Raw genomic sequence first — 20,993 nt, forward strand, 5'->3', positions numbered from 1 at the left:
CAAACCACTAACTCACATTTGTAATCAGTCAATACAAACCGGTATATTTCCAAATAAAATGAAAACTGCTAAAGTCATACCAATACATACATCTGGAGATAAACATGTACTGTCAAACTATAGACCAATTTCATTGCTCTCACAGTTTTCTAAAATACTGGAAAAAATGTACTATACAAGACTAAATGACTTCATCACCAAACATAACATACTCTATGAACAACAATATGGTTTCAGAGCAAACAGAACTACATCATTTGCAGTTATAGAATTTATGGAACACATTAGTCAGGCAATAGAAAAGAAAGAATATGCAATAGGGATATTTCTGGACCTTGAAAAAGCATTTGACACGGTTGACCATGAATTATTAATGAAAAAACTACAGAGATATGGCATTAGAGGTGTTGCACTATCATGGCTATCCAGCTACCTACATAACAGGGAACAGTTCGTTGAACTACAAAGCCATAAATCACAACTACTGCAGGTCACATGTGGGGTGCCTCAGGGCTCAGTCTTGGGGCCATTACTATTTATTCTGTATATTAACAATATATGTGAAGTATCAAAAACTATTAAAACCATTCTTTTTGCAGACGACACAAGTCTACTCTGCTGTGGGGATGATTTAGAACAGCTATTGGTCACAATGGAGAAGGAACTGAGCAGGATGAAGATCTGGTTTGACCAAAATAAATTGAACGCAAGCAAAACCAAACTCATAATATTTGGGAATTGATCAACCAATACAGAGAAGAAACTCACGATAAATGGCGTCCAATTAGAAAGAGTATCGGAAATAAAATTCCTTGGAGTAATCATAGACCATAAATTAAGTTGGAAACCACATAAGCTATATCAAAGCCAAAATATCCAAATCAATAGCAATTCTGAATAAAGCCAAATACCTAATTAATTAAGCTTCCTTGTTTATGCTGTACTGCTCCTTCATACTTCCATACATGATGTATTGTGTGGAAGTTTGGGGGAACAAATATAAAACAAATACACATCCTATCTTCATCCTGCAAAAAAGAGCCATACGAGTTATACATAAAACTACGTACAGAGAACCAACAAATAAATTGTTCATCAAACTAAAAACATTAAATCTACAAGACCTGGTTGACTATAAAACTATTTAAATTATGTTCAAAGCCGCAAATCAACAATCACCTCATAATATCCAGGGACTTTTCACACAGAGAGAAAGCATGCACATGTTGAGAGGAAACTGCATTTTCAAAAAAACACCCGTACGAACAAATGCCAAACTTCATTGCATCTCATCAAAAGGTGTTAGTCTGTGGAACAACTATAATGATGCACTGAAATATTGTACAAGTCTATCTAAACTGAAAGTATTATTTAGGAGCCAAATCATTAAAGGTTATGAACAGGACCTGTAAAATCCCATTTGTTGTAAAAGTAATTTGTTTCTGATTGTTTTGTAAAAAAACAAAAAACAAACAAATTAACAAGACAAACTTGTCGCTGATGACGATGACCTAATTTTTTATTTAAAAGAAAAATATATGCTAGAGGGGGTAGGACCAGAACAAATTTTTTAAGCTTCTTATTGCCGCTGTTGAACTTGACAGACTGTTTGAGAATTATTATTGTTTTCTTTTTTTTCCTTTCTTTTTTCTTTTTGGTTATTATTTGTTTTTGTACTTTGTTATAATTATTAATTTGAGTGAGAAAAGAAGAGGGGAAAAAGAGAGAATATATATATATTATTGTTGTATGTTTTTGTTTCTGACATGTTCAATAAACTGACTAAAAACAAAATGCATAAAATTCATTTCTCCCTGGCAGTGTGTGTGTTTCAGAGCCTTTATAACTAGGGTTGGGTATCGTTTGAATTTCCACGATTCTGATTCCGATTCCGATTCTACTTTTCGATTCCGGTTCTCAACGATTCTCAATTCCGATTCTTTGAGGGGCAGGGTAAAAAAATGATACATGCTTCTTCCACCAAAAAAATTACATTTATTCGAGAAACTTTTACACAGGTTAGTTTACAGTAATATTCACATTAATCAGTCTGTTTATATTCACTGCTATGTAACTGTAACCTGAGAACCACTGAAGCTACAACAGTGCAACAGTCCAACTTTTAAAGGAACCCCCCCCCCCCCCATTTGAATTACTAGAGACTAGATCTAGGGGGTACAACTCTAAACACCCATATGAAAAAGATCGGTTTACATTTTAATAATTAAGTAAGTATGTGAACATAACCAATAACCTACCATGGCCAATAACAAATACATATAACATATTTTATTTGTGTTGTTCATTCATATCTTATTTTACTATTTTACTTATGCATATTTTTTTATCTCTCCAGTTTAAAACGATATGTCTGGTTTACTGTCCTATAGTATACATTGGAATGATTTCAAACCTGTTTTATCCCAATAATTATAAAGGAGTGCCTTGGAAGTATGTGTTTACATAAATTGTGACCAAACCGTTTGAACTTCGACTAAAGTTAACTATCTAAACACTCAGAGTCCTTACCTCACTGAGCTGTAGTTATCAGCCTCTCAGTCTGACTGGAGAGGACTCTCCCTCCACATTATTGTAGAAACATCTTCTTCTAATACCCGTTAGATCAGCTAGCACCAGATGCTAATAACAACAGCACTGGTACCGGTGCACCCTCCCTTTCTCCCTCGCTCGCTCCCACACTCACTCGCACTTTGGCTGTGAGCTGCGGGTGCCAGGTAAGCCAACATCCCCCATTTTCATCACTTACAGCGCCCATCGTACAGGGCAAATGGAAAGTGTAACCGGGATGAAAAGGGTGTTACATTTACTTAATTATGAATGTTGTTACATCAAGGCCGAACATTAGGATGATTTTTCCCTCCCAGAGCTGTCAGCGCAGCGCCTCCACAGATCTGGCGCCCTAGGCGAACATCTATAACGCCAGTGCGACGGGCCGGCCCTGGGGCCTCATTTATAAAGGGATATACGCTCAAAAAATGGCGTAGTTTCTACGCAATGTTTGCGATTTATGAAATATTAACTTGGCGGGAAATCGTGCAGTCCTCCACGCAAACTCTAACCCATGCGTACGCACTAAGCACAAACACGGGAGAGACGAGAAACTGCGACACCGTTGGCAGAAGGAAGAATGGAGAGAAATATGTGGAAATAATACCATCAATAAAATGCCACCTCTCATTTATCATATATGAAGAATTCATTTTCACAAATTTATTAAAGCCAATCTTAAAATGATTTAACAAACGCCTGTTTGGGACTCCTCAGTGCACATAAAAACATAACTTGGAGAAATAAATAAATACGGATATGTTATTTAAAACCACCTCGAATATGTTGTGTTAATGTTATGAAATGTTTTCTCATAAATGATGCGGTAAGCAGGAGGACAGAATTACGTCTAAACTGACGCCGTTTTGCCTTTCTAGTTGTACAAGCATGGTTTTATATACTATCATGATTAATCGTGTTTTATGCCGTTTGCCAAGACTTGATAAGTCGCTCGTAAAATCAGGAGGTATGGAAACTAAGAACACCATATGTGGTATATTGTACAGCTAATATAACACAACACAGACATTAGTTGTATTTCCTTTAACTGGTGGATATAGAGTTTTTGTCATTAACCTTTTTCGGAACACTTATTTATTTATTTTGGTGACGATCCGACCTCCATGCTGCTACTCTGTTTCAAACTGTATCCACCAAACAATATGATTTATCTCGACCTCCCCAAAATAACCAAAATCTGACATGGTGTGAGATGTCTTTTTTAGCTGTTCTGTCGTCATTTCCTGCGATCTTCTTCATGTAGTCAGTCAAAGATTAATGAATGAAAGGGCGTTTCTTTGACTATTTATAGGCAAATATGGGCGTTACGTGAAGCCCGCAAAAGCTGCACCGTATTTCGAGTCGATTGTGATTTATAAAGGGAAACCGACGTAGGGAATGCCGTACGCACTTTCCTCGCCGGTACGCAATGTTCGGTGAATCGGAAAATGGCGGAAAATGTATGTACCTATTTTTCGGATTTCTACGACGTAAGCAACCTTCCCACGTCAATCCTACGCACGGCGTTATACATGAGGCCCCTGGTCTCAGGTTACGATGTAGGAAGTGTAGGTACAACGCTACATTTCCCGCCCCGCCGCAGTCATACAGTAGGCTACAGAGAGAAACATTTCCTCAGGCATCGAAAAGCGGAACCGAAATTCACATTTCTAAATGATGCCCTTGGAATCGAAATGTTGGAACCGGTTCTCGGCACCCAACCCTTATCCGTACCGTGATGCAGACCTTCAGTGTGATATGCAGGAACACAATGCAGTGCAGCAGAATGAAATGAGAATGTGGTTGGCTTGATGGAACGGTTTTTTCTCAGAATGTCGTGTCAAATATCTAGATTATAGCTGCTTAAAGTCACAAAAGGGATTGCACAAATGACTGGAAGTGTTTTTCTCTCAGAATTGGCTTAATTTGCTTAAATTAATTCACTATGCTTAAAAAGACTTGCGTCTTGACATTAACTAGTTCTTGGGAACCTGACTTGAAACCTGGGAAACCGTTATGAAATAAAGCCGTATTTGATTCTGTTCTGCTCCATATGTGACTCTAAAGGCTGTGTTTTCGTTTGTTTTTTTGTCCTCTCCCAAAGGCCATGTTCATTTGATTTCTAGTCTTTATTTTCTGTCTTTCCGTCTCAAAGTCAATCTCCTGGATCATTTCGGACATCACAGCCTCAATCTGTCTGTTTCCCTGTCTTAAACTTGATTTCTGTTGTTCTTTATCCAAGCTGATGAGATAGGAGGGGAAGGGATTGGAAAAGATCAGCCTGTTTGCTCATTCATTTGTTTGCCGCTCACGAGTGTCTCACAAAGCCCTGATCCAATTTCAACCAAACTTGAGGGAGTGATGCATCTCACATACAGAGCTCCCATATTTTCAAATGTACAGTTAAATCCCCAAAGTGACAGAGCTTCTTCCTGTCTGTCAACCTGTCCTTTTGTTCTGCCCCAAAATAAATCAATGCCCCTGTCTCCATCTATACCAGTCCTGACACACTCACCACACACTATTTTACCATGCTCCAATCAGCCGGATCATTTGTGTAATTAAAAACAGTGAAGAGTGTGTGGATCTGAGGCTGGAGTTACGGAAAACAGCCCTGAATGTTTCCCCGGAGAGCAATCAGCCCGGGGAGACAGAGGAGAAGTTAGGAGGAGAAGAGAAGGATAATGAGACTAAAGGAGGGAGCAATACTTTCTTTATTAGGAAGATACATTTGTGTTTCCTCTTTGGTTTGTTGCTCATTGTGTATTATTTTATGTTGTTTGGTGGGCTGTACAATCATAAATCCCGCTTTGAAAAAACTCTTGAAGTAATCTGCAGGCTCAACAGCGCCCTCTGTGATTGGATCCTGAACTTCCTGACGGGCAGACCCCAGGCAGTGCGGGCGGGAAACATCACATCCTCCACCCTGATCCTCAACACCGGAGCCCCTCAAGGCTGTGTACTCAGCCCTCTCCTCTATTCCCTGTTCACACACGACTGCGTGGCCACACACAGCTCCAACAGCATCGTGAAGTTTTCTGACGACACGACCGTCATCGGTCAGATCACAGACGGCGACGAGACGGCATACAGAGAGGAGGTCGTGAGAATGTGAAAGAGAGTGTGTTAAAAAGTGTAAATGGAGAAACATCTACCTTTTATAGTCTATGGCCTGTTGTTCAAGCTTTTTGATGTAGCAAAGCATAACACTTAGTTTATTATTATGTATTTGTATGTATAGAAGCTCAGTTCCATTGAAGTAAATATCCTGGAGAAAGAGAGAGGGTTTGTGAGAGAGTGAGTTTGTGTGTGAAACTGCAGAAACAATCTACCTTCATGGGCGGTGCCAGGATTTTTTTGCTGCAGTAGCTTAGCAGTTGCTATATGACAGCACGGCGTTGCTAGTTAATTTTCAAAATAAATAAACAAACAATACCAGTGGGCCAAGCACGAGCCTGTTCATATTGTAGCGTTCACCGCTATTCAAGATCACAGATCACTCGAGCCTTCAATGTCGAAAACGTTCTCTTTATTTTCTGGTATTGACGGCCACGCCTTACAGAGCCAATCAATAGTATAAGACTCATTATGACTTTTCCCCACACTTGAACACAACTCCTACCGTCTTGCACTCCCTCCACACACACAGGAAAATGCACACACACACACACACACACACACACACCTGGAAGGGGCGGTCTCTCCCTAACTCCCACCAACAACATTGCCTAAATAACTTTACAAATGTACTAAAACTGTGCACATCTGATAACTGAAATAATTTGGACACGCTACAATATTATCATTAATATTTACATTAAAAACATTCCTATGACACTTATAACATTACTTTGCAAGGTAAGCACAACCAAAATAAGTTTGTAAAAGCAGAATTTGAACACTGTTTCTGTGCTCCTACAATATTTTTGTATAATACCATTACACCCTGAGTGTACAAGTGCGTAATAGCGATCGTTCACTGTTTCAATTGACCTTTCGCAAAGCCACGCCCCCCCTTGGTTACTGTTGCTAGTTCGACAAGCTGAGAGCCAGATGCGTTAAACAAAGCCATAATGGAGGGTCTCCGTAACGTCGGAGTCGCCTTAACAGACTCATTTTGGAGCAATAATGCAGCAATATCCTCCAGGTCCCGACAAAAGGGGCTACAATACGCTATGGAGGGTTATATCCACAGTATAAACATTAGAAAAGAGGGAGGCACAACATCAATAGAGGCACTTGCATACAGGTCGCAGTGCAAGAGTGAAAAACCACATGAGCTGTATGTCAAATTCGACGGAATTATTATTATTATTTTGGAATAAAACAATACAATCACAAGAGGCATTAAATGTTGTAGTTTGTCTAAAGTTAACTACCGTTTCCTTGGTGGCTTTCTGCATCCACCTTGTTGTTCCTTTGTGGGGGTCGGGGTGCCCACTTGTGCAGCAGGATTAGGGAAGTCGGCAGTAGGCTTTCCATTAACAAAATGCTACAAAGATTAAAGCAAAATATAAATGAATGATTGCCTGTTGGCTTTCTTGTTTGTACTTTGACCACAGGTAGACTAATAACGGAGCTCAGCTGTTCAGACATTATTATGCATCAAGTGATATACATGGTCAAAACGACCTATAAGCACACAGCTTACAGCTGTAGTCGTGTGACTTTAGCGAACGTTAGTTAGTGAAATTAGTTCATTAAGTTAGTTAGTGAATTTGTGAATGTAATCTTTGCTAGCTAGCTAGCTACGTTAGCACGTATTGACCTTGGAGCAAACGTATTTGTGTTTGTTGATATTCGCCATATTCAGCTGGGCATGGGGCCTGCTGCATTTCTTTATCCACTGGCGGCATCTCTCCTCTCAGGTTTTGGGTTTAGGAAACGGGTAAAATATCACCCCCCCCCTCTAAGCTTATGGGATATCTGCTATCCGATTTGCAAAGACCATAAGCACAACGCTTCACCATTTTCGCAATGAATTTGAACGCTAAGCTTGTCGGACTTCCACAGGGAGCCGCGCACGTGATCGAATATGATTGGACAACGGGCATTTAGGGGCGTGGCTTTGCGAAAGGTCAATTGGCATGCTGTGGCATTTAACCTCATCACCACACTGCAGACAGACACACACACACACACACACATACACACACACACACACACACACACACTGTTGGGGCAGAATCTCTGCTCCGCGCCGTTCCTATATGAGCGGGTTCTCAAAAGAAGGAAAAATTCAAAGCAGCCAGGATAAGGGTTAAACAATAATCTGCTTTAATGGCAAAAACATACAATCCATCACCCAATCACCTAATCACGAAGCACTCAGCAGAGTACTCCGGGCTCAGGTTCTACCACCGTGTGACACACGTAGGCCTGTCACAATAATTTATTTTGTTGGACGATAAATTTTTCTGGAAATTATTGCGATAAACGATAATATTGTCTGCACCGTTTTAAGACATAATGATAATATATAATAATAATTCAAGTACATCCTTTCAAACATAACTTTTTATTGAACATTCAACATTGCGAATGAAATGTGAAATAATATTAAAATATATAAATTATATATAATAAATAAAACAAATTAATTAAATTATAATAAATTAATTAAATCACACAACCAAAACCATAAATTAAATAGTCAGGCTGGAAAACAGAGCTCTCTCTCTCATATATATATATATATATATATATATATATATATATATATATATATATAAATAAATAAATATGAGCACACATTATCTCACAAGCAAAAAAAACCTCCTTAAAACAACAGTCAAGTGTACAGTCCACTGTCAAAGACCCAGATGCCTCAACAGGCCATATCCAAATCTGTTTTTCTAAGTTTTCGAGCAAGGAACACCAACATGTTTGCATTGTCGGGCGGGGCCTCTCCATCTCTAGCTGCCGTGTTTGCTCCCAGCTGGAAAAACGGAATGGGGTGGTTGTGTTTTAGGTGGTTTAAAATGCGTGGTATTGCCTGCTTTTGTCGCTACCTTTTTTAAACCAATGCGACACACCGCCCGGCTCATTCAAGTCCGTAGGTTCGCCTCGTTGATTTGGTTTGAATCCAAAATACTGCCACACCGGAGAATTGAGATGTGTAGTTAGGTTTTGTAACCAATTCCATTTCACTTTAAATTCCCCGCGAGTAAGTCACACGTTGTCTCCCGCTTGTCGCTATATTATTAATTTGGCTGCTACGCTGCTGCACGTGCACGCGGAGTGTCCTGACCTGGCTGTGTGTCAGCCCCGCCCCTCACAGCGCGCCTGGCAGCCACAGCGCTCCAGGCTAAAATGCTGGTCACATCTTTATGTACACGGCAATTTATCGAGCTCAGAAAAGTTATCGAGTCCATTTTTATTTATCGTACGATAAGTCAATTTATCGATTATCGCGAAAGGCCTAGACACACGTCTCAGGAACGGCAAGTCAAAAACAAGAGCGCCGATCTTCAAAATGATCACAACATTTATACACAGGTCGCTTGATCTTCCCCAGCTATTTGTTATTGGCGAGTTCACTTCTGAGCGAGCTAGCCAGTGAGTTGGCAGTGTTCCATTGGTCGGTTTCCCTTCTGGGCGGGACCCCAGGTAGTAAGTCCGCAGTTGTTGATTCCATCTGTTGCTTCACAGTGTATGTGTGTGTGTGTGTTTCTGTCCCTCTGCCCTCAGGCAGATCCCCCAATCAATGATTTGGAGTCATGACCGAGGACTCTTTGACAGGACACATACTCATTCCCCCTAAACATCTTCAACACACACAAACATCCTATCATGTATCTTTAACAGAAGTTAATTGTTCTTGTCGCTTAATGGCTTCTGTGAACTTCCTTTCACCTTGAAGTCAACTTACTAGGAATGGATACATTTTATTGATAAGCTCAAAAGGACCTTTATCTCGTTTACTGCTGGGTGACCCAAGTCTCAAGGCCTCTTTTGGGGTCTGTAGGAGATAAATCATTAATTCGACAAGACTTTAACTGCCTTATATCTGAAAATGTATCCGGGAATTCCCCCGTTAATTGCAAGGACTATTGATAATTAACAGAAAGACCCTAGGGGCCTCTTCTTGGTATCTGCTAGGCAGAAGTCACTCAATGCAGAAATCACAAGTTTAACACACATTCTATATAAGGTGACATTAAAATGAATATACCAGATTGAACTTTCCTGCCATAACACGTTACTTTAATACTTCAAATAATTCAAATAATACTTCAACACACACACACACACACACACACACACACACACACACACACACACACACACACACACACACACACACACACACACACACACCCCCACACACACACACACGCACATACACACACACACACACACACACACACACACACACACACACACACACACACACACACACACACACACACATAGCAGTGGTGAGGATCTCAGCCTGCCGTCACTGACGTTCAACCAGAAAACATCAGCCGTTAGCTGTTAGCAGTTAGCAAACAGAGATCACAGCTCCTCATATCTGTTCAGAAACTGGACAAAAGTTAAACAAGTACAAACCACGGACGGCTCGTCTGGTCTTCAACCTTCCAAAACATTCCCACACCACGCCGCTCCTCCGCTCCCTTCACTGGCTTCCAGTAACTGCTAGAATCCACTTCAAGACACTGGTACTTGCGTACCATGCTGCGAATGGATCTGGCCCTTCCTACATCCAGGACATGGTTAAACCGTACACCCCAGCACGTGCACTCCGCTCTGCATCAGCCAAACAGCTCGCTGCACCCGCACTGCGAGGGGGACCCAAGTTCCCATCAGCAAAAACTTGTGGGTTTGCTATCCTGGCTCCAAAATGGTGGAATGAGCTCCCCATTGAAATCAGGACAGCAGAAAGCTTACACATCTTCCGGCGCAGACTGAAAACTCATCTCTTTAGACTCCACTTTGAGCGATTGAATTACTAACAAAGCACTTATATACTAATAAAGGGCTGGCTTATCTAAAGCCAGTTGAGTAGCACTTGAAATGTTTGGCTCTATGAAACCTGATGTACTTATATGATTCTGTTTTCTTCAAGGTTGTATCTTCCTGGTCGAATGCACTTATTGTAAGTCGCTTTGGATAAAAGCGTCAGCTAAATGCAATGTAATGTAATGTAACCGACTGTCTGTGTCATGGCGAATACAGTCGCTGGTTTATTTATGTCTGTAGGCCGTTTTTATGAGTGTGGAAATGAGCATATACAACGTTAGCTTAGCCTGGTCGATCCCAATCTCCATTCAGAAAACAAGCATTTTAAAAAGGTTTTTCGCCTGCCGTCTTGTTTGCAGACTTGTCAAGCATTAATTCATGGTTTTTACGAACCGGTATCAGTATGTTGTTACTTCGGCACCATTTAGAAACGTGTATTACAATTTAATCACGGTAAAATATGTTCATTTTGTTGTAGTTGTAGCTCCGGAGCCAGCGCATCTTGTTTGAATGATGCGAGTAAACACAGCTGGCAGCCGCGGTGAAACCTGGGTGAAACTCAAGCGATTAGAGCGAAGCGAATATTCGCATCGTGTCCGGTGTGAACGCAGCATTACAACGACCCCTGATAGATCTTGCGAAAATGTGTATAAATATAGATACATTTTCATAACAAAACAATGGGGTTGCTAAGCCATTTTGCTGGAGTTGCTATAGCAACTCCAAGCTACCCCCTGGCACCGCCCCTGTCTACCTTAGTCGGTGACCTACTGTTACAGCTTGCCCTATTTGTTGTAGCAAAGCCTGTTAACACTTTTGTTTGCGATTCACAATTTTCAAACAACCTAAAGTGACATTTTTTGTAAAAACAAAGCTGTGATACAGCTTTTGCACATATTTTATAGCTTACATTTGGGTTGTTCTTGTGTGTTGATGATGTCAAGTTGGAAATGCAGTTTTCTGAATAAAATAATGGAAACATAAAATGATAAATCATAGAAATAATCGACAGATTAATCGATGATCAAAATAGTTGTTGATTGCAGCCCTAATTTGCTTAGTTTCTGAAGCAAGCAGAAATGCTTCATGTTGTGGCATTCTGCTAAATCAAAAACGTTGAGTAACAAATAATTCTAACCTAATTCATCAAAATGTTGCCGATTATCACTTCAAGAGCTGAGTTGATAAATATTCTGTTATGTAACGGCCCAGCGCAGCAGCATAGGGCTGTGGTTGTCCCGGAGCTTCTCCCAAGTGTGATCTGTGAATGTGTGGGGTGGGGCGCTGATGATAGAGGAGCACAACAACCACTGTGTTAATAAAGGCTAAAAGATGCAGAAAACCAGGCAAATTATGTCTCTTTGTGTGGGGCCCCTGATGAGACAATCTGCTGAGCGGCCTGTAGTGAGCTGTGCTACACAGAGAGGGAAAACATGAAGAGGATGTAAGGAGGCGAGGAGATGCAGAGGGAGCAGGGGGGGCGGAGAGAGGAGGAAAGAGAAGATGGGAAGAAGCTAGAGTGAAAGAGAGAGTGCAATGGAGATAATGGAGGAGAGGAAAAGGAGATGCAGATAGAAGCAGACAGAGAGGAAGAAGGAACGGTAATGAAAAATCCATCAGATATTGAACAGGAGAAGATGCTTGTGGAGTTGTGCAAATGGCCGTATGTACCAAACATCAAAATAGAAAAGGCAAACATCTGATCACACTACACATTGAGTTCCATTGAAGGTGACTCAAATTATTACTAAAAGCTTCCCTTAGGGGAACATGATGTGGCTCCATCATTGTTCCATAATTTGTTAGTATCTTGTTCTGTTGCTGCATCTGTGTCCTACAGCCTTTTTCCCTCAAAGGGGGATGGAGGGGTGTAGGGAGGGGAGAGGTGGAGGGAGAGGCAGGGGCCAGGGCTCTGGCTCTTTTTCTCCCTCCCCAAGGCAAGCGTGTGCTCCTGCTGTAAATCTCCCTGGTAGTCCACCAGCTAAATACTGATTTACTCTGTAAACATTTGGACCGTCCAGTTCCGTAATCTGTTCAGCACAATGCTTTATTTAGAAAATCAAACCGGAAGTCAAGTGTTTATTTAACGCTAACTTAACGTGCAGTATCTTCAGAGATTTACTACAACCAAGCAGCAGATCCAAAACCATCTCCACGTAGAGACGGTCGGTGGTCTCACCTTATGTCCCTCTTTATATTTACTTAGTTTTATAATTTGTCATTAAAAGCATACTCTGAGGGTGTCCGACAGCCTTTGATTGAATAACTGTTTCTCTGCAATAATAAGGGCAGTCCCAGCACACCTTTTCAGACTTGGTGATGTTTGTCTCTTACACACAACACCAACCCCCGCCCCCCTCCCTGCTCCCGGGGCTGCAGTGCTCCCTGTGGGGCCCCAGGGCCGCTCCGCTCAGCTCCGCTCATTAGGAGCCACTTTGGATGGAAGCACGGAGCTGCAGCTTAATGCAGTGCAAGGTTACATGTGAAATACGTCTCTGATGCTGCTGTCTGTCACCTCTGCTGGTTTTATGTAGTCTCCACGGAGCAGGTGGACTAGTGTGAGACACATGCTGAAGTCAAAGTGTGTGTGTGTGTGTGTGTGTGTGTGTGTGTGTGTGTGTGTGTGTCTGTGTGTGTGTGTGTGTGTGTGTGTGTGTGTGTGTGTGTGTGTGTGTGTGTGTGTGTGTGTGTGTGTGTGTGTGTGTGTGTGTGTGTGTGTGTGTGTGTGTGTGTGTGTGTGTGTGTTAGGGGTTTCACCAACTAATCGACTAGTCGACTACCTTTACCACTAGTCGGCGCTGTAGGCCCTAGTCAACTAGTCGAGAAAAAAATGGAGGTAAACGAGGTGCTGCAAAATGCTCCAAAACACGTCCGACATTCTTATGTATGGCAGTACTTCAACGAAGATGTAACCAACTCCACAGTGAAGTGTCAGTTGTGTACAGCTGTACTCAGTGCTTGAATTGGGCCGGTACTCACCGGTACGCAGTACCGGCACTTCTGATTTTTACCCATGTGGTACCGGCACTTCTTACTGAGTACCGGCAAGGTGCCGGTACTCAGTAAAATGCCGGTACTCAGCCGCCGGCAATATACGTATATATTGTAAACGCAACGCAGCGCAAATGTGGGTCTGACTCTGCCTCACAGAGGGTGACTGGCTGTCTACATGACGTGGCCTGCCGACATTGCCACTTTCATACAGATCATACTCATGCCCTCCATTGGTCTCTGTGTGTCATTCAAGCTCGGGAGGGTGTGTGTTGGTGTATGTGTGGCGCGAGCGAGCGAGAAAGCGCGCGCACCTGTTACGTGTATTGTTGTTAGCATCTGGTGCTAGCTAGCTGCGCTAACGGATATAAGGAGCTGTTTCAACAACAAGGTGGGGAGGGAAAGTCCTTTGCTGTCAGACTGAGAGGCTGATAACTACAGCTCTGGTGAGGTAAATTACTCTCTGAGTCTTTAGATAGTTAACTTAGTTTAAGTTATCTCAGTGGGTCTCAAACGGTTCGGTCACCATTTATGTAAACACATATTTCCATTTGAGGGGGTAGTGATTCGTAAAATATGCATGTATAATACAAACAAAATGTTAACTAGGTGAAAAAAGGTAAGATAAACTTGTTGAGAGCTAAAACTAGTCTTTGCTGTTGCCTCAAAGAGGAGCAGGGGGGAGAGGAGGGAGACAGGAGAGGCCGATTCAGGAGCCCAGACACACTCACAACTATAAATGAACCAAAAACAAATAAATAAACAAGTTTCAATGTTTTTTCATATTGGATATTGTATGTTATTGGTTATGGCCATGTACTTATGATTTTATGATTATTTAAATGTATACATTTTTGTTTCATATGGGTGTTGTTTCTTTATTTCCCCCTCAAAATGCAGCAGATTGATGCATTTAAGTCCAACATTTTTAAAAAAATCTCACCGGGGGAGCATGCCCCCGGACCCCCCTATCGGATTTGAGGCACGGCCCCATTGTTCCCAAATAGATTTGCAATTTTTTTTAAATAGTAACCCATCTCCATATGTTTCTTTTTGGGTAGTAGATTTAAACTAGAGCGCTATCACTTTGTGCAGCAACGCTATTGACAAATAAATCCAGCAAAATGGCACAAAAAACTGGTAGTGGCCTCAGGGACGAGGAGTCATTTAACCAGCCAGTAGGAGTCAAGCTTTACTTTCTTTTATATCCATAAAGAAAAAGTAAATCTGTTTACAGTTGTTTCATTATGGATGTTGAGAGGTATCCATATATCTCTTCATTTTGCTCTCAAAGTGCACCAGATTGATGCATCTAACTTCAATATTTAAAAAAAAAAATGTTCCCGGGGGAGCATGCCCCCGGACCCCCCTAGACTAGAGGGTGTCAGGTCCACTCCCCACTTATAAAAATAGCACTTTACCACTGCACCCCCTCTAATCTCAGATGCACCCTGAGTCATTTTGTTTAAGTACAGTGAGCCTTTCTAAAATATACAGTAAAGAGACAAACCAACCAGCATTATAGGATATACTATGACTTTGTGCCAAATACTTGTTGCTGATTTAGAGTACTGGCACCTTTTTTATTCCAATTCAAGCACTGGCTGTACTGAAGTACAATACAAATGCATCTGCGATGCACAACCATCTGAAGATGAAACACCCGCTGCCGACAGCTAGCACTAGCAGTAATGCTAGCACCAGTGAGCAACGGACCGGCGTCAGCACTGAACAGAGGCAAACAAACAGCAAGAAGACACGGATCAACAGTGATGCGGATGATGAGCTACGGGATTATTGCCAGGGGACACCGCATATCCCCACAATGGATAATCCACTGGAGTGGTGGGCAGAAAACGTGCACCGCTTCCCCCGCTTTCGAGGAGCTACCTGGCTATTCCAGCCACAAGCACCCCGAGTGAGAGGGTTTTTTCCCTGGCAGGCAACACTGTCACCCGAAAGCGGTCAAGAAGCCTCCTTCCCTCACATGTCGATGCGTTGGTGTTCAAACCAAAAATATGGAAAGGTGGACGTTATCGTGGAGGACAGCGAATAAAGTGTTGCGCTGTTGCGCACTGGATTTACGTGGCATTTATGTAAACAAGAGTTTTTTGCTGTCGATTTTGGTGAGTCCAGTTACTGTTTGTTATTTACTCAGCCATCTAACACAAATTAAAATGAAGTGTTTAATGTTACTGTATGAGTTCCAATAGAAAATACAGTTGTAAACCTCTCTTTGTGTGTCTTTATTATGACGTAACGACTAGTCGACTAGTCGACTGCTATTTTGAAAAACGTGTCGACTATTAAATATTGGTGTGTGTGTGTGTGTGTGTGTGTGTGTGTGTGTGTGTGTGTGTGTGTGTGTGTGTGTGTGTGTGTGTGTGTGTGTGTGTGTGTGTGTGTGTGTGTGTGTGTGTGTGTGTGTGTGTGTGTGTGTGTATGTGAGAGAGATACCCGCAGCATCCTTAGTATTTCACTCACGCGTTTTTATAAAAAGAGACAAACATCCGCGGTCACATTAAGGCTTTAAAGCAGCAGCACTGACAGGAGACAGGCTGTCAGAGGGTCACTCAGTCAGCACTGATCCACACACACATCCACACACTGATCAGTACACACATCCACACACTGATCCACACACACATCCACACACTGATGGTCACCGGACAGCAGACCCCCGCATGGGGATGTGAGCGAGCGCCCACAACAAACGCGCGCACACAATCAACATTTCACAGACAAAGTGAGAGGAAATGTCTTACCTGGTGTTCTCGTGCCGGACACGCGGAGCAGCGAGCACTATCTGCTGTGAGGATGAATGAGAGACAACTGTCCTCTGTGCTGCGTCCCGCCTTCCCCCTTTCGCTCTCTCGCTCTCTCGCTCACTCTCTCTCTCTTTCTCTCTGACACAGTCAACAAACTGCACACAGCACTCACGCTCCCTCTCCCCTCACCCCCCCTCATCACACAGCGCGCGCAGCTGGGCGGGGTCTCGAGAAGCACGGTTTGTCCTCGGGAGCGTTGATGGATGAGGAGAGTGGTATGACATTCGAGAGGAGAGGAGACGAGGAGAGGAGACAAGGAGAGAATAAGAGACAAGGAAAGAAGAGGAGAGGAGAGAAAGAAATAAGGGGGGAGGAGAGAAGGAAATAACAGGCGAGGAGACAGGGAAAGAAGAGGAGAGGAGACAAGGAGAGAAGATGAGAGGAAAGAAGCCAAAGAGAGGAGACAAGGAAAGAGGAGAGGAGACAAGGAGAGCAGGGATGGAGAGGATAGAATTAAAGGAGGGATGACAAACATCAATCAAGGCTGGACAAAAATAGAAACTTAAAGGTCCCATGACATGGCCATTTCTACTGGTCATAATTCCATTGTTGAGGTCTACTAGAATAGATTTATATTGTGCAATTTTCCAAAATCACATTGGTTTCTCATACAGCATCTCCGTAGTGGTTCATATTAGGCTAGCAAGAACGTGTTTACAATTGCAATCGTATACGGGTAGTCTGCTACGTTTGGTCATTCATTGTAGCTGGCATAAAAACAATGTTTTCCCTAGCAAACTCATGTCTAGCTCTTGGTAGCCTTCTTGTTTAGCTTGGTAGCTAGTGGCGTAACAAGGTTGTGATTGGCCCGGTGCAAATATTGTTTTGGGGGCCCACCCCATCTTCCCAAACATAAGCACACGCTGATGTGCTAACACACGCACGGACATACACAACCACTCAGAAGCGCCACATTTAGGCTATCAACAACAGCCTGCCCTGGCCTCAGACCACCACAGCTTGACAACGACACAGAAAACTAAGAAGAGGATTAAACCTGTTTCCTTGATGTTTGTCTCTGGGGGATGGGCCGGTAGGCCTACATAGACCGGTCGCTATAATATAGCTTTTGATCTTGGCATCAGGGGGTCTCAATAGCGCCATAGAGACCCCTATCGGTTGGGGCCCTTGGGGGAACTGTTGGACCACCGCCGGGCACAGACAAATCCAGCCTCTCCTCCTAACTGGCTGGAGAAGCTGGTTGCACAGCCACGGCCATGGATACAGCTTCACTTGTGGAGCTAGATGGCAATAATGGTGGTGAGGCAGGTGAGCTATCGTTAGCCTCCGGCTCCGGCCGCCGCTGCACGACAACATTGCTAACGTTAGCGCTCGATTTCGAGGACGATGTATGATAAAAAACGGTCTATTTTTGTCAGTTTAGCTGTTACATCTCCTTGTTCTCTCTTGTCCTTTCTCTTTTGAGCGCTGCTCTTGTGCTTTGGTTTGCTGTACATTATAAATGCAAGCTATTACATTTTTTATAATGCAACTTGCTGCTGCTAGCTACAGTACAGTACAGATTGATTCAACCAGCGCCATATAGACTGAGAGTTACGTCATCTCCGTTCACTCCAATCTACCACTTTTTTACAGCAATGGCGGATCGTGGAGTCTCTCAATCGTTCCCCGGAAGTTAGCGCCAAGGCTAGCAGAGCTGTAGAGTTGCAGCATAATAGACCGTTCGTGACAGACTTTTAAAGGTAAGAAGAAGTTTAAAGATTTATATTGCGGATATTATCAGTACATCTCATTCAAATTAACATGTGTATTAAAGGATGTCAGTGGATTATCCCTAAATTAGTAGATTTAGGGAACGTTTACAGATAACAGATAAAGCTAGGATACCGGATCAAGTTAGCAACACACGTTGAACAGCCTTTTAATTGTAAATTCCGTTCTCTTAATGTCATTTCGTCCAACGTTTAGAATTCTAAACGGGATTGTATGCGGGGGTGGAGGGAGTTAAATATTAGATAAATATAACTTTAGTGCGTGTAAGAGTGAGTGTTTTTAGCAGAGCCATATTGTGTCCTTGTGATTATGATGATTATTACCTGTCTGTATTATGTTGCAGCTCAGCTGATTTTGGATTGATGGCAAAGGGAGAGGGACTTAAGTGAGAGTGAAAACACAAGGTAAGTTTAATACTACTGTTTTATATAAGTAAGCATACTAAACATGTATTCTATCACTGTATTATATAAGTAATCTTGTTAGTAACCTACTGTATGGCAGGTGGAGGGGCAGTGATGTTACAGGTGGAGGAGCAAAACTGCAAGACTGCAAACTCACAAGACAGAGGAATCAAAGTTTGTTCTCCAGAGAAGAGGTTGATTTCACTTCAATTTTTTATTTCATATTTTCTAAAGATGTGGAAATGGCAACAAAAAACACTTGAGAGCTGTAACCAAGACAACTGTAACAACATGAGTAGAGAGCCACCAAGGTTTTTCAAGTCCCTCTCTTACTCCATTTTTCCAACCCAAACTTCCAGGTACATGACGGGACACCTTGCTTGTTTTTGTTGTTTGCGATCCTCTGGCTGGGTGCTGGCGGGTGGAGGGCAGTGATGTTGGCAGGTGGAGGGGCAGTGATGTTATGGGTGGAGGGGCAGTGATGTTAGCTGTTACACACCAGGCCCAAACTTAATACATTACATCCTTCTTTGCAGTGTCCTTATTCCTGGAAGGGGAATCTGCAATTCCTGCAGAGTTTTGTAACCCGTTGGTCCGCACGCAAAGCGAATTTTTAAAGCCTTCTTAATTGTCTCATTGCTCCATTTCATCCCCTTTGTGGTGAGTCTGTCTAATGCCTTAAGTTGGTCTTTTGTAAAACGTTTCCTTATATTTCTTGTCCCTAATTTTGATTGTTTTCTTGAGAGCTGCATTTTCCTTCCTGATTTTTCTTAGTGCAGCCTTTGCTTTTTTGGTGATTCCTTCTTGGCTCTTTAATTTTCTCTTACATTTTTTTAATAGATCTGTTTGACTGGCTGCTGGTTCCCTCGTATGCTGACTGGCTGCTGGTTCCCTTGTATGCTGACTGGCTGCTGGTTCCCTCGTATGCTGACTGGCTGCTGGTTCCCTCGTATGCTGCTGGCTGAGTGGGTGGTGTATCTCTACTCACTCGCCATGTCCTCTCTTTCTTCACCCTCACTTTCCTTTCTCTCAGTCTCCTCATCCCTTCTTCCCTCAATCTTTGAGACTAATGTAAGTAGAGGACATGGCACTGTACATTTTCGAACATTTAAAATATTATACCACTTAAAAATAAGAAATATTACTTTTGTTACTAAGAGTTCATACTTATTATACCTGTGTGACCTTTCACACTATAGCTGTGATCATGAGCTATGGGCTTTGTAGATACAGGTCCCGGGGTGAATCGTGGTGCAGGGGCCCTTCTCTTTTTGACCACAGGGTGATGGACGAAGATGGTGGGTATAGCCTCTGCTCTCAGCCTGGTCTTGCCCTTTTTTGTCTTGACAAACTGGTCTGCATCAAAATGTGCCTGCTCAGTGACTTGAGGTTACTTCACACACAGAACGACTCAGTTTTGTCTGCCCACATACATATTCCATAGTGGTTGAATACACAGTATTAGGAAACACTTTATACTTACTGGACATGTTATACTCATTACATACTGTATATAAAATATGACCAAGAATGTGAGACAACTTTATAGAAATTCAAATCACATCTGTTACTGATGCCATTTGTCATACTTTGTTAAACTCACAAATAATAAAGTTCCATAACTTCAGTTGGGAACAAAGACCACACCTTATCTCCCCAAGGCAATTTCCCATCCAATAGGTGTGCTATATAGGTGTGTATAACCCTTTCTCCTGTCTGTTACTCCCTCTTTCAGCACAAGAACCAGAGGGGGATTCAATGGGGCCTGAATACCTGCACTGAGACCCTCACCCTGCACCCTGAGTCTCAACTCTCAGTGTTTTTCAAGCCTTTCCCTGTTTTTTTGTATTAAACAAAACATTAAGCTTTCTCAATGGTGTGGTTTTAGTTTTGTGAAAAAGTGCAAATGCAGTGTTTGTATATAATTACCTCACATATTTTTTTGCTGTTGGTCGTGAAATTACTCCTGCTTACTTGAGCCAGCCATTTTTTCCTCCGCTCTGTGTCAGTGGGGAAGCCGTACATTCGTACTCCTTTCTGGGAGCGATTTGAGCATCCCCAGGCAGCACAGCAAACCATGGTGGCGACTAGGAGGCAGCACAGCAAACCAGGACAACACGGAGGAAAAGGCACAGACAAACTGCACGATATGCTATTCAATGTTTATTGAATTCCATGTATTTGCAATCGATGTTCCTAAAACAACACATTTAACATCATCATCATCCTGCTGCTGCTGCTGCTAGTCCTTTGATAGTCACCTGTCGGTCTCCTGTCCTTTCTGAAAGCCATAAAGATGACATTAGTCATTTAGATAACTTGTGTCCTCAATTACCATGGGATTACTGAAACTACCATGAATTTAAGAAAATGGTAGAAATGAATCTAATCTGAATTTTGAAGCATTCCTTTAGATCCCCTCCCTCTAAATATATCAATAAACATTAGAAAGTGATGCTCCTGACTACCATACAAGTTTAAGAAGATAATATTGGTTTTAAAG

The 20,993-nt window shown here is 42.3% G+C and overlaps 1 protein-coding gene and 2 long non-coding RNA genes across 12 annotated transcripts in view; 1 reads left to right on the top strand and 2 right to left on the bottom strand.

Annotated features, from left to right (window-relative positions):
- slc8a2b (solute carrier family 8 member 2b) overlaps positions 1-16,433 on the bottom strand; it is a 425,653-nt gene extending 409,220 nt beyond the window's left edge. The window contains exon 1 of the mRNA XM_079674593.1: positions 16,290-16,433. The gene's annotated coding sequence lies outside the window, so the exon portion shown is untranslated. The remainder of the gene's footprint in view (positions 1-16,289) is intronic.
- Positions 2,888-8,115, bottom strand: LOC307034746. Its single transcript, XR_013806984.1, has 2 exons — positions 7,337-8,115; positions 2,888-7,060 (listed from the first exon to the last, which is right to left on the bottom strand). It is a non-coding gene; the product is annotated as an uncharacterized lncRNA (long non-coding RNA).
- LOC307035390 lies at positions 8,304-20,359 on the top strand. 10 transcript variants are annotated; one of them, XR_013807090.1, is made up of 4 exons: positions 8,304-15,650; positions 17,949-18,055; positions 18,430-19,150; positions 19,331-20,359. It is a non-coding gene; the product is annotated as an uncharacterized lncRNA (long non-coding RNA). The 10 variants fall into 10 exon arrangements; XR_013807091.1 differs by having other exon boundaries at positions 18,430-18,849; positions 19,027-20,359; XR_013807092.1 differs by having other exon boundaries at positions 18,430-18,849.
- Positions 20,360-20,993: the final 634 nt, after the last annotated feature.

This window comes from Notothenia rossii (genome assembly GCF_949606895.1).
Source record: "Notothenia rossii genome assembly, chromosome: 4".
NCBI classification, from domain to species: domain Eukaryota; kingdom Metazoa; phylum Chordata; class Actinopteri; order Perciformes; family Nototheniidae; genus Notothenia; species Notothenia rossii.